This window comes from Narcine bancroftii, chromosome 10 (assembly GCF_036971445.1).
Source record: "Narcine bancroftii isolate sNarBan1 chromosome 10, sNarBan1.hap1, whole genome shotgun sequence".
NCBI classification, from domain to species: domain Eukaryota; kingdom Metazoa; phylum Chordata; class Chondrichthyes; order Torpediniformes; family Narcinidae; genus Narcine; species Narcine bancroftii.
The window spans coordinates 11,368,818-11,380,857 of record NC_091478.1 but is presented as its reverse complement, the minus strand read 5'-3'; the positions used below and the strand labels follow the sequence as shown (position 1 = coordinate 11,380,857).

Here is a 12,040-nt window from a genome sequence, read left to right as displayed (position 1 = left end):
CCAGAATGTCATTAGCCAGTTTTTAATCCAACAGCTATTTGGCCCTTGAATCTTTCCATACTAACCCAACCATAACCATTACCTACTCAGGAACCACCAAAAGAAATGTTTACACGACTGATATATCACTTTGTTTTCTTGACTCACTGCAGCTGTGAATATTTATCTATCCTTTGAAATTTATTATCTCTTTTTCTGTCTTGTGGTCATTTAATTTTTACTATTGTGGTTGGTGTATCTTGCATGCCAGTTTGGTTGCAAGTGTGAATTTCTGTGTATATTATATGTATGTACTGGACAAACTCACAAATTTTAGGATATTTCAATTAAATCAGCATTCTCTCTCATCCTAACATTCTCAATTTCACACATTTAAATGTAATAGATAGGCCGATTCGACCATATGCCCAATACCATATTCCTTAAATGAACTGCTCTGAGCACTCACAAGGCAAATGATTGCCAGATGAACAGAAGAAAAGATTCATAAATGTTCTAACCACCTTAAAAAGAAAGGTGCAACCCTCTCAGTGGTCTCTGAAAATCTCTAGCCTTTGAAATATAATGGCACATGGGTTGGCATTTAAAGCTTTGACTATGAACTGAGGAGCTCAGTTTAAATGGATGAAAGTGCACATCCCATTTCACAATTGACCCATGTGCCTCTGACTTGTCAAACACGTCCTGCCGCACCTGCGACAGTCTGTACACTTTACCTTGTCCTCGTCAGCTAACTCAGAAAACAAGCGATGCATCATTCTCAATTCCAAAGACACAGTCAAAGATGATCACTTTGGGAAGAGGATACCGGCCTCAAAATTTCATAAACAAAATGACATGACACAGTAATTTAAGTGTTGTTTTGAAGTTTATTTCCTCATTTTAAAAAAAATCACAAAAAAAATCAATTTTAGAATCATACAGCTTGAAATAAGCCCCCCTTCCAATTTATTGAAGTCCTTCCTATACCTGGGCACCTCAACAGCAGCTTGTGATCTCACCTTTAAAAGCACCCCACTTTCCGGCCATTGCCTTACTTGCCAACATACTTTCCTAATCAACTTCTGCAAGGGCAGAAAGTTAGTGCAATGCTGTTTCAATGCCAACAACTGGGATTTGAATCCGGTGCTGTCTGAAGGGAGTTTGTATGTTCTTCCCATCTGCATGGGTCTCCTTCCTCCATTCAAAACAAACCAGGTTGTAGGTCAATTGGGTGGCACAGGCTTGTGAGTCGAAAAGGCCTGTTACCGTGCTCTATGTCTAGAAAAAACAAGCTCCTGCTTAATTGCTTCAAAATTGGCCTCACTCCATTTCACAACTTCAACTTGTGGTCCAGATTCTTATTACTCCATAACTACTTTGTTAGCCCACTGTCACTTCAGTCACATGGCCTATCTCATTCCCAAAGAGGGCCCCTCAATATAATGATTGAGAAACCTCTCTTGGACAGATTTAACAATTGCTTCCTCGACTTTATAAATCTCACATTTCAGCCTCCAATCCCTTTCCATCAAAATTAAGCAGTTGACCGACAACTTGTGTTTCAACAGCTGAATTGGATACATGCTGGGTTTCCAAAACTAGATGGCAGTAAGTTGCACATTTTCCAACACCCCCCCCCCCCCCACCACCTCCAAAACTACCTGACTGCAGCACAGGGGAAGCTAAACCATGTAGCTGCATCCCTGCATCTGTGCCATTAACACTGAAATCCCATCGGCGAACTTACCCTCTGCGAACCGTGAGAAAGCCTTTCCAAACCATGGCTGTCCGAGCAGGGTGGTGCCGGGACCAAGCCTGGTGCCCATGCTAACAGCCAGCAGTTCCGCTGCAGCAAAGGTGGGGGGGTGTTGGACCTCTCCCCACCCTGCGTGGGGCATCTATGGCGTCCACTCAATACAACCGTTCAGAATACATACTTAGAAAACATGGTTCGATGCTGCATTAAAACTCGTCTCATTGTAAGTAAACAACGTAGGGGATTGAATCCCACAAAACGCTGCCGGGAAGTTCTGATGCAGTTTAATTTAATTAAATACTGGCCGTGCAGATTTTCACAAAATAAGAAACCCATGAGTTGTGCACAAGATGAAGAAATTCCGACAGTTGCCTGGAGACAAAACAAGGTCCAGGCCACTCAGTCCACATTCCTGCTCCTGGCCCAGCTGACTGGTTAAAATGTCAAATCCATGAACCAAGAACAAATGTGCTCCTCCATTCCCCAATCTATCTCTCCTTTCAAACTGCCTTGTCAAATTGGATTTATGCCAGGTTAGAGCCCCACTCACAAGGCAGCTTGAAAGGGTGCGACTCGGTCAGCGTCGTCCAAAGTTAACAGAGTCCCTGCCCTAGTTCAGACGTAGTTGGGCAACCCAGTTAAATTTGCCCAGGGCGCGTCGACTTGGAACAGCAAAATGGCTGACCCGGTTTCTCCTGTGACATCAGCTCACAGGGAAACCGCGGCTGAAGTCTTTGCGGTGATCGGGGGAGGGGATGGGAGAGAGGGGTCGCTGCCGCGAGGGGGGTGGCAGAATCAGTGGGAGAGGGTGTGCCTGCTGTGAGGGAGGGGGCAGAGGGGTCAGCCGCCGCAGGGGAGGGGGCAGAAGGGGTTGGCTACCACACGTTGGGGAGGGTGTGATAGACGGTGGGAGGGAGACTGACAGATGGTGAAGGGGGTAAACGGGGGCACTAGTTTGCGTGATGCAGCATTTAATGTGTCGTCGCGGGGGTGGGATCCCTCTTAAATCGGTGAGTTGCCAATTTACTGGGGCTATCCCCTCCCCCCTGCCACCCCACCGCAGTTTAAAAGGTGTTGGATGCACCTTGGCCCCACGAATCGCCTCTGGGTCCCAGGGGGGCTACCCGGGGGCTGCAGCTTAAAAGCACCCAGCAATGTGTAATTTGATGCAGAATGTGCAGCCCTGAGTTGATGTCTCTGTTGGGTCTGAGCCCTTTGCTGTTGATACTCTTCTTGCATCAGTTCTCAATCCATTCCCGCCCCCCCCCCCCCCCACCCCCACCATTGAATCCAATTTTACAATCTAGATCTTTTACGTTTCCTGTTCCACTGATAGCCAACGCATTTTGTTTCCATGCAAAGGCAAAATTATGTTTTTTAATGTTAATGCAGTTCTGGGTCCAACCTTTTATTTTAATTAGCAAATGTTCTCAGGGGCAGAGAGGGGAAGAGGGGGGGGAGAGGGGAAGAGGGGGGGCGAGGGGGGGCGAGGGGGGGCGAGGGGGGGCGAGGGGGGAGAGGGGGGGAGAGGGGGGAGAGGGGGGGAGGGGAGGGGGGGAGAGGGGGGGAGAGGGAGGGGGGGAGAGGGGAGGGGGAGAGAGGGGAGGGGGAGAGAGGGGAGGGGGAGAGAGGGGAGGGGGAGAGAGGGGAGGGGGGAGAGAGGGAGGGGGAGAGAGAGGGGAGGGGGAGAGAGGGGAGGGGGAGAGAGGGGAGGGGGAGAGAGGGAGGGGGAGAGAGGGGAGGGGGAGAGAGGGGAGGGGGAGAGAGGGGAGGGGGGAGAGAGGGGAGGGGGAGAGAGGGAGGGGAGAGAGAGGGGAGGGGGAGAGGGGGAGGGGGAGGGAGAGAGGGGAGGGGGGAGAGACGGGGGAGGGGGGGAGGACGGGGAGGGGGAGAGACGGGGAGGGGGGAGACGGGGAGGGGGGAGAGACGGGGAGGGGGGAGAGGACGGGGAGGGGGAGAGACGGGGAGGGGGGAGAGACGGGAGGGGGAGAGACGGGGAGGGGGGAGAGACGGGGAGAGGGGAGAGACGGGGAGGGGGGAGAGAGCGGGGAGGGGGGAGAGACGGGGAGGGGGGAGAGACGGGGAGGGGGGGAGAGACGGGGAGAGAGAGGGGAGAGAGGGACTGGCGCAGGAGGAGTCCTCAGCGGAGAGCTATCGGGAGCCACACAGAGAAGGCTCGAGTCGCCACCTCCCCGCTGCTCCGGAGAAATAATCTTCCCCTTTTCCTGCCTCGGAGTCTATTTGGCAGCCCCCCCCCTTGTTTTTTTTTGCAATATGCTTGAAAGTTTTATTTGACGAAAGTAACGCGACTTGACGTGGACCCGCCTGGTTGCAGCGCGGATGGAAGCGACGCGAAGTGGCAGGAGATGATTCACACTCACCCCAAGTGGAAGTGACAGCTGCGGAGCCCGAACTTCCAGCTTCTCCTCCCAACTCCACCGTGTCCCAGCGCCGTCCTGCCCACGTGACCGGGTTGGCCAGGGGCTGCCCCCCTTCTCGCTTTATTCGCGTGCCCAGGCGGGACATTACAAATGGGAACGACTCCAACGTGTTTTACCCCAGATGTCCCATAGATTGAGCATCAGTCATTCCTCATATTAATTGTGGGTGTTCTTTCTCCCAAACTTTTTTATTAATAACTTGCAAAGTCGAAACAATGGAGTGACCCAAATTTGAAATCCATTTCTCACCTCTGAACTGATATGAAATGTAATAAGTGACATAGTTTCTTTCTGACTTCTTCAGCATATAATGAACTGGGATCCACTGTGTCCTGCATTCAGCCTCCCCCTCCCCCTCCCCCCCCTCCGCCTCCCCCTTCCACCTCCCTCCTCCACCTCCCCCTTCGCTGCCCTCCGCCGCCCCTGCCCCCCTCCGCCGCCCCTGCCCCCCTCCGCCGCCCCTGCCCCCCTCCGCCGCCCCTGCCCCCTCCGCCGCCCCTGCCCCCCTCCGCCGCCCCTGCCCCCCTCCGCCGCCCCTGCCCCCCTCCGCCGCCCCTGCCCCCCTCCGCCGCCCCTGCCCCCCTCCGCCGCCCCTGCCCCCCTCCGCCGCCCCTGCCCCCCTCCGCCGCCCCTGCCCCCCTCCGCCGCCCCTGCCCCCCTCCGCCGCCCCTGCCCCCCTCCGCCGCCCCTGCCCCCCCTCCGCCGCCCCTGCCCCCCTCCGCCGCCCCTGCCCCCCTCCGCCGCTCCTCCCCTCCCCCTCCCCTGCCCCCCTCCGCCGCTCCTCCCCTCCCCCTCCACTGCCCCACTCCGCCGCTCCTCCCCTCCACCTCCCCTGCCCCCCTCCGCCTCCCCCCGGTCCTGTATATAACCCTGGTTTCCCACCTGAACCCTGAACCCCTCTGAAGCCTGTTCATGAACCCTACCTGTGTTGTAAGCTAATGAAAGCGTTAGTTCTCTGCAGTCAAATGTGAGTTTTTATCTACGCTACACAGCATCAGAACAACTCATCGGAAAATACTTCCACTGCATCTCCTGCTTTTACCCCGAATAAACGTGACTGGTTATTGGCAATATTTTAATTTTCTGACTTCTCTCGCCACATTTCCTTCAAGGCATGTGGACGAGAAAAACAAGAGGCCACTCAGCCCTTCCCCTTGCACTCCTGTTCAATACCATCATGACTGATCATCTTTCCTTCCAATTAATTTATTCATGAATGTTTTACAAATTAACAATGGGGGCAAATTAAATATTTTTCAATAATTATGATATAGAAGAAAAAAAGAACAACATTTTTGATGTGCAAGGATACCATATCTATTAAAATGATTCAGGGTACAGCAAAATGATTCAGGGTACAGCAAAACTCTGACAACACAAGTGAATTAAAATTGTGTTGGGATACCAATACAAATAAACCCAATGGTTTGTAAACTCTTTCTGGTATCATCATATACCCAAGCATGCTGGATTATCAGAGTTTTACTGGAAATTATATCCCATATTAACACGTGGATGTTATAATGATCTAGAATTAAAAGTGTTTGATTACACCAGGCATCAAAGATTTTGCGTTCTGACACCTTTGGGTGTATTTGATGGATTTAACTGAAAATTCCTGCACTTTCCTTTTTAGACTGCCCATGTAACAGCAAGTTTCATTGATTATGCCGTTACATGCCTGCAGTCCAAGAACCATAATTGAAGGTCAGGGTGGGGAGGGTGACTTAACTTTTTCTTTGTTAGATCTAGTCATTACTTGGCAATAACATGTTTAAAATGTTATCTACCAGCGCAGGCTTTAAAGATTTCCAGCTCCGGGAATGATTCATTACTAACATATTTGTGAACAAACATCGTAGAATCGTGAATAGATGCGGTAATAACTTCACACTTGAGAATAACATTGATAAAACAGCTACAGATGGCTGTACGAAGGGTACTTTCCTGAGTGTGTAAGGGATGGTTTCCTTGACCAATAAGTTGAGTAACCAACAAGAGAACTGGAAATGATGCAGGATTAATTAATAACCTTGTTATGCGTGGCCCTCAAGAGAAGAGTGATCACAGTATGGTGGAATTTTTCATTAGGTTAGAGAGTGACCTAAGCCATAGAAGGTTGAGAGGGGATTTGATAGAAGTATTTAAGATTATGAAAGGGATAGACAGAGTGGATGTGGATAGACTATTTCCGTTAAGAGGAGGAAAGATTAAAACAAGAGGACATGAGTTAAGAATTAAGGGGCAGAGGTTTAGAGGTAACATGAGGGGGAACTTCTTTACTCAGAGAGTGGTAGCTGTGTGGAATCATCTTCCGGGAGAAATAGTGGCGGCGGAGTCAATTGTATTATTTAAGAAAAGGTTGGACAGGTATATGGATGAGAAGAAGATGGAGGGTTATGGGCATTGTGCAGGGAGGTGGGACTAGAGAGGGGTGTTTGGTTCGGTGCGGACTAGAAGGGCCTAATGGCCTGTTTCCGTGCTGTAAATTGTTATGTTTTTTTTATTAATTCAAAGACTTCGGTCCAGAATTTAAAGATGGGTATAATTACAATGATATGAGAGATGAATTGACTGGGTTAGACTGGCAAAGTACACTTGATGCATTGAGAGTAGATAGACAATTGTAGATAGCTCGCCTGGAGGAACTTCAAAATTGTATGGTGTAAACATAAAATAGGGTAAGTGGCTCAACCACGACGAATGAGGGGAATCGGGGATAACATTAAATTCAAAGAAGGTGGCCCATGCACAGGGAAATCGCCTTTAATTATTCGTATTGAGCAGGTTAACACTGAATTTTATTTGATGCTGTGAGCTCCCATTTACTAGTTTACTACAGGAAAAAAACATCGTACAATTTGTCATTGGCCAAACAACTACTTCCAGGCACTTGGACGAGGAGGTTCACAAAGCAAAGGTACAAGGTGGTTCACAATACTAAAATGGGTTAACAATCCTCCTCAATCTTAGCCTATATAAATTTCCATTGTTTTGCATCTCAACATCAATGGGTAAATGGACTTTGCTTTAAATGCAATTCTCATTTTTTTCTGTCTTAAAATACTCAAAATATTACAAATATGTTCCCAAACTCATGTAGGTGAATAAAGAGCAAAAATGCCTCATGAAAGATGATGAAAAATTACAACAGTCTGCAACAAAATGCCATTACATATAATCATTTAATAATCAGATGAGATAGGAAGTTGCTGATCCAACAGACCACGGCGTAATACATCCTGACACGGTAGAATATGAAATAGGGTTTTATACTCATGTTAACTGGCAAACCAAGTTACTCTCTTGACAAGGCTGTCAGGTAGAGACACAGGGCTAATGATAGGCACTTCCTCAAATTATTAGAGAAGCATCTTCCTGAGACATTCTACTCAATGCCAAGGCACTTTAATGTCTGAAATTTGTCAGTGTGCTTGTTTCCATGCATCTTGTGATTGAATTTTATCAGCTTCCAGGCCCACATTACTGAGACTTCCAATAGCATGAAACACATGTTGTATATTACCGGGACTTTATCTTATTTGCACATTGTCAGACTGGAGCCCACTGGGGAAGCAAATCACTCAACTAAATGCATGGCCCCATCAACCACAATCTACCAACTGTTTCAGTACCCTCTCCCCACCCCCCTTCCCAAAATCATCTGTCATCATGTTCCAAAATTTTAGCTTGCCTCAACTTTTCCAATCTGACCACCCCCCCCCCATACCCTTCAATAACCTCACTTCCAATTCTGATAAACCCATCCCAAACAATACACCATATTGCCCACTCAGTCTCCCAACTCAAACTGCCAGTCTTTTTTTCCTCAATCCCAAATAAATACTGGTTCATGATTTTGAACAACCCCAGCCACAGTCTACGGCCAACAAAATCCTAAACTTGGCGTAGGGATCAGAGGGAATGCTCAATCTGTTGGACCTTAATCCATAGGTACACTGAAATGCAGACTTTTGGACCAGCCGATGGGACTCGTTGTCAAATTACTTCAGATCACCCTAATCATTTCACAGAGGAAAAGAATACCTTGCTCTGCAGCTGGCTATTGCATTTTTTTCCCTATTGCTACAAGGTGCTTGGAATAAGAACAAGTTCAACATATCTTCTCATTTTTCATCCTTTACATAGATTCCTGTCTTCAGTCCAACTAAAATCAGGAATTTATGTAACATCAAACTTAGAGCATCACACAGTGCACGTCAAATTGAAGTGCCGGTCTGCAAATTTAACCCAAATGTTGAATATAATGAGTTTCTGGAAATTGTTTTGAATGTATGCTACGCTACATGTTTACATCAGATTTGGGAGTAATTGGTTTGTATGGCCTATCACTGCAACTGGTTGTAAACACACATTGATTGTAAAGCTATGCAAAAAAAACTTCCATTTCTCATGTGCTTGTCATGAAATAAACATTTTACTCACAATACAGATACAAAAATGATATTGGTGTTAAAAAGGGTGACAAAACAGCAAAAAATTAAGAATTGAACATTTTATTGATGCTTAAAACATGATTTCTGATAAAATTAACACAATGTGTAAATTAAAATATTTGTAGATATTATTTCACAAAGTGCAAGTAATATCTGTTTAATATGTAGGAAAGAAAATCCAGTTTTCACCTTTTAAAAAAAAATGACACTTCTAAAACTGGCAAATCCAAGGAGTGTACTGAAAAAAAAACTTTACCAATAAAATGGTTGCCATGGAAATGCATTTTTGTTAAATTAAAACCAAGAAAGTGGAGTATTATGAAGAGTTAGATACTTGTCTAGACAAGTGAAGAGCATTCAGAAAGGAACCCCCTGGAGTGTTGATGGAGTAAGACTTGGAAGCAGTACAAGGACAATCAAATGTGATAATACAAATACAGATGTGTAATTGTTGGCAGTGTGACAGTGCAAAGTATTGGATAACAATAGAATGAGGGCTTGGGTCCAGAATACTCCAATTGGTCAGTTCTTAATGTGGCAGAGTATATAGATATGTTTTTGGGAGAGAAATTGGGAAGGGTTTTTTAGAGTAGATCACATACAAACACTTTAAAACAGATCTTATTTGAAATACTGGAGCTCTGCCCAATATCGGGGCCTCACAGCTTTTGCAAGAGCTTTGAAGAGTGCTCAAGGGACTTCACTAACGGATTGTGGTTTACAAAAGGCAGCAGATGAAAGAGCATCTGGAGCCAATATTGTCTGGAAAGGAACTTGCTGTTGTAAGAGGATCATGTGGTTTTGCAAACAGAGAGAGTCAAACAGGCTTTCTCTCAGAGACACACACACATTCCTTGTACAGTGTTACAGCTAGCAACAGTAGCTGGGACTTTAACAAGACAAGCTGGCAAGTTTATGGAAAGCCCATTTTAAAGGCAGCCTGGTCAAAGCCCTTGTGGTTGGACTGGCTGTCTAATGTTTCCCTTGGAATAAGAAAAACAAAAAGGAACTCTGTGGTGACCTGAAAGAAAGAGGTAATCATCTGGAGAACCCTGAAGGGGCAAGTTTCATCAGCAAGACACTGGAGTGACTGATGGAAGTACATCAGTTGCGGATAACTGGAACAACAAATCTCTCTCTGAAAACCGACAAGAACCTTCTTGACCGGTAACCATTTACCTTTCAAGCACCAAAGCCTGGTGAACTTTATAAATGTTAAATTCTGTGCACAGTATAAGAATTGCCTGCAACCAGTGAACTTGGAGGAATGAGAAGTGAGATTGGACTGTGAATCAAAGAACTTTTCTGAACTTACACATACATGCACTTAGAATTAGAAGGGGGTTAAGTTATGTTAAGTAAGTCAATAGAGATGAGTTAAAGTTTTATTCTGTTTTCATGTTTAAAGATAATTAAAAGCAACTTTTGTTTAAGTAGCCATTTGTCTCGGTGAATATCTACTACTGCTGTGTTTCTGGGTCCTCTGGGCTCGTAACACTAATCTAGACATTTTAGCTTATGTAAGTAAGGAGCCTAATGCCTGTTCCAGACCTCCTATACAAATTTGGATGACCCTGAACGTACTTAACATCAGATTGGTTGAGTTCAGAAGGAAAAACAGATTATATAATGACTAATCAGCAGTCCACTTAAAAATGGATTCATAACATAGATAATTAATATGGTCTGAGAGTAGATGAAGGGTTACAGACTGAAATGTTGGGAATGCTCTCTCCCAATGGGGCTGAGTTCCTCTAGCAGATTGTATTTTCAATTAATAAGACATCTCAAAATATTTCTGGGCTCCCCTTGTTACCACACGCAGGATGAGCTCTTCCAAATGACCAACCGCACTCATCACGTAACTCCCAGAATGAAGCACCAGTTGATGTTACTCTATTTTCTGCCACTCCACTGTGCTAATCTTGGCTAATCATTAACCCATCTCTATTTCACTGTACCGCCCCAATAGACTTTCCTTTGAACTGCTCTCAAGGTTAATATTGCAGAATTCTTGAGTGTAAGCCTTAACATTCTGATACGGGGAATATCGAACCTTGAGAGCAGCTCAAAGGAACAAATGTCTCAATCTAAAGTTGTTGTGGCCCCGAACTAGGACTAAGGAGGAAATTCTGTCAACATTTTTGTTGAAGATTGTCACCCTGTGCCATCTACTAAGAACAAAAATATGAATAAGGCAGAAAATCCATGTTATTAAATTTGCCTTTCCAAAGCAATTATCTACTTGAATCAATGAAGCAATTGGTGAGTTTGTTAATATCTAAGAAGACCATTGATATTGGGAGTTCAGAATGAGGTACTTGTAACAACAAATGAGAGATAAAAAGCAGAAAAAAAGATAATATATGAAAACTTGTTGTTAAGGGAATATTTGAATTGTTTCAAGACTCATGTTTAGATACATGTCTCCTATTTTGGTAATTTTAGTAAAAAAAAATGCAGGTTGAGCCAAATTTTCTTGAGCGAACATTTTTGAACATAAATGTTTTCATGGTACAGGACGTTTTTTTTAACCCAAACTTCTGCCTGCAAATACTGATCTTTAATTAAATAAGTCTTCACTGCCACTGGCAGACTAAATTTAAACTGAAAATATTCAATCTTGTTAATGTGACATTCAGTTCGAATGTCATTCAGTAGCCAATGAGTCATTCAGTAGCCAATCAGTCGAGTATAGCATCATTTTCACTTGTAGATACCAATTTGACATTGGTTCCACTGCAAACTGTATCAGAGAAAAATGAATAAGATAGATTTGTCATAGAAAAAAAAACCCTCTTGTTCTAAAAATATAACCTCCATTGTTTGGGGGGGGGAAAAAAAGCTGTTGACAGTTACAATTTGGAAATTGTATTTTTCCTCTTGGAAGAGGAAGTAGAGAATTAAGAAAATAACAACATTCATCTTTAACAAACATTTGAAAGCTCTGCAAGGTTAGACTTCCAATTCATTTATTTAATATTCTGAACTAAACTTATACATGAATACACTGCATCTTCAATATCATCGGAAATAATTGCAATGGGTCTTAGCATATAACATGGAATTAAATGCTATTGAATAATTTGGCATTTAAGTTTTGACAGCTCTCCCTTTACATTGAAGGCTTTATTGTAACAGTACATCCAATATTTTGGGAACTGCCACATCAAGGCCATCAACAAATTGAAAAAACACCTTATGTTCCATCTCAGCAGGCCTCCAACCAGACAGCATTAAAATTGGTTTCTCCAATTTCCATTAACCCCTCCCCTGGATTCTCACTTTCCATACTCCTTTCCTCCAGTTCCATACCCTTCCCTTCCTTTTCTTTTTTTAATCGAAACTTTATTTATTAACCTTCCCTTCCTTTTCCTACCAGATGAATACCTTCTTAACCCTCT

The 12,040-nt window shown here is 44.8% G+C and overlaps 1 protein-coding gene across 4 annotated transcripts in view; it reads right to left on the bottom strand.

Annotated features, from left to right (window-relative positions):
• Positions 1-4,225, bottom strand: part of LOC138744163 (fibroblast growth factor receptor 2-like) — a 166,944-nt gene extending 162,719 nt beyond the window's left edge. Inside the window, exon 1 of one of the 4 annotated variants that reach the window (XM_069899838.1) lies at positions 4,120-4,225. The gene's annotated coding sequence lies outside the window, so the exon portion shown is untranslated. The remainder of the gene's footprint in view (positions 1-4,119) is intronic. The other 3 variants (XM_069899848.1, XM_069899841.1, XM_069899839.1) reach the window with 3 other exon arrangements.
• Positions 4,226-12,040: the final 7,815 nt, after the last annotated feature.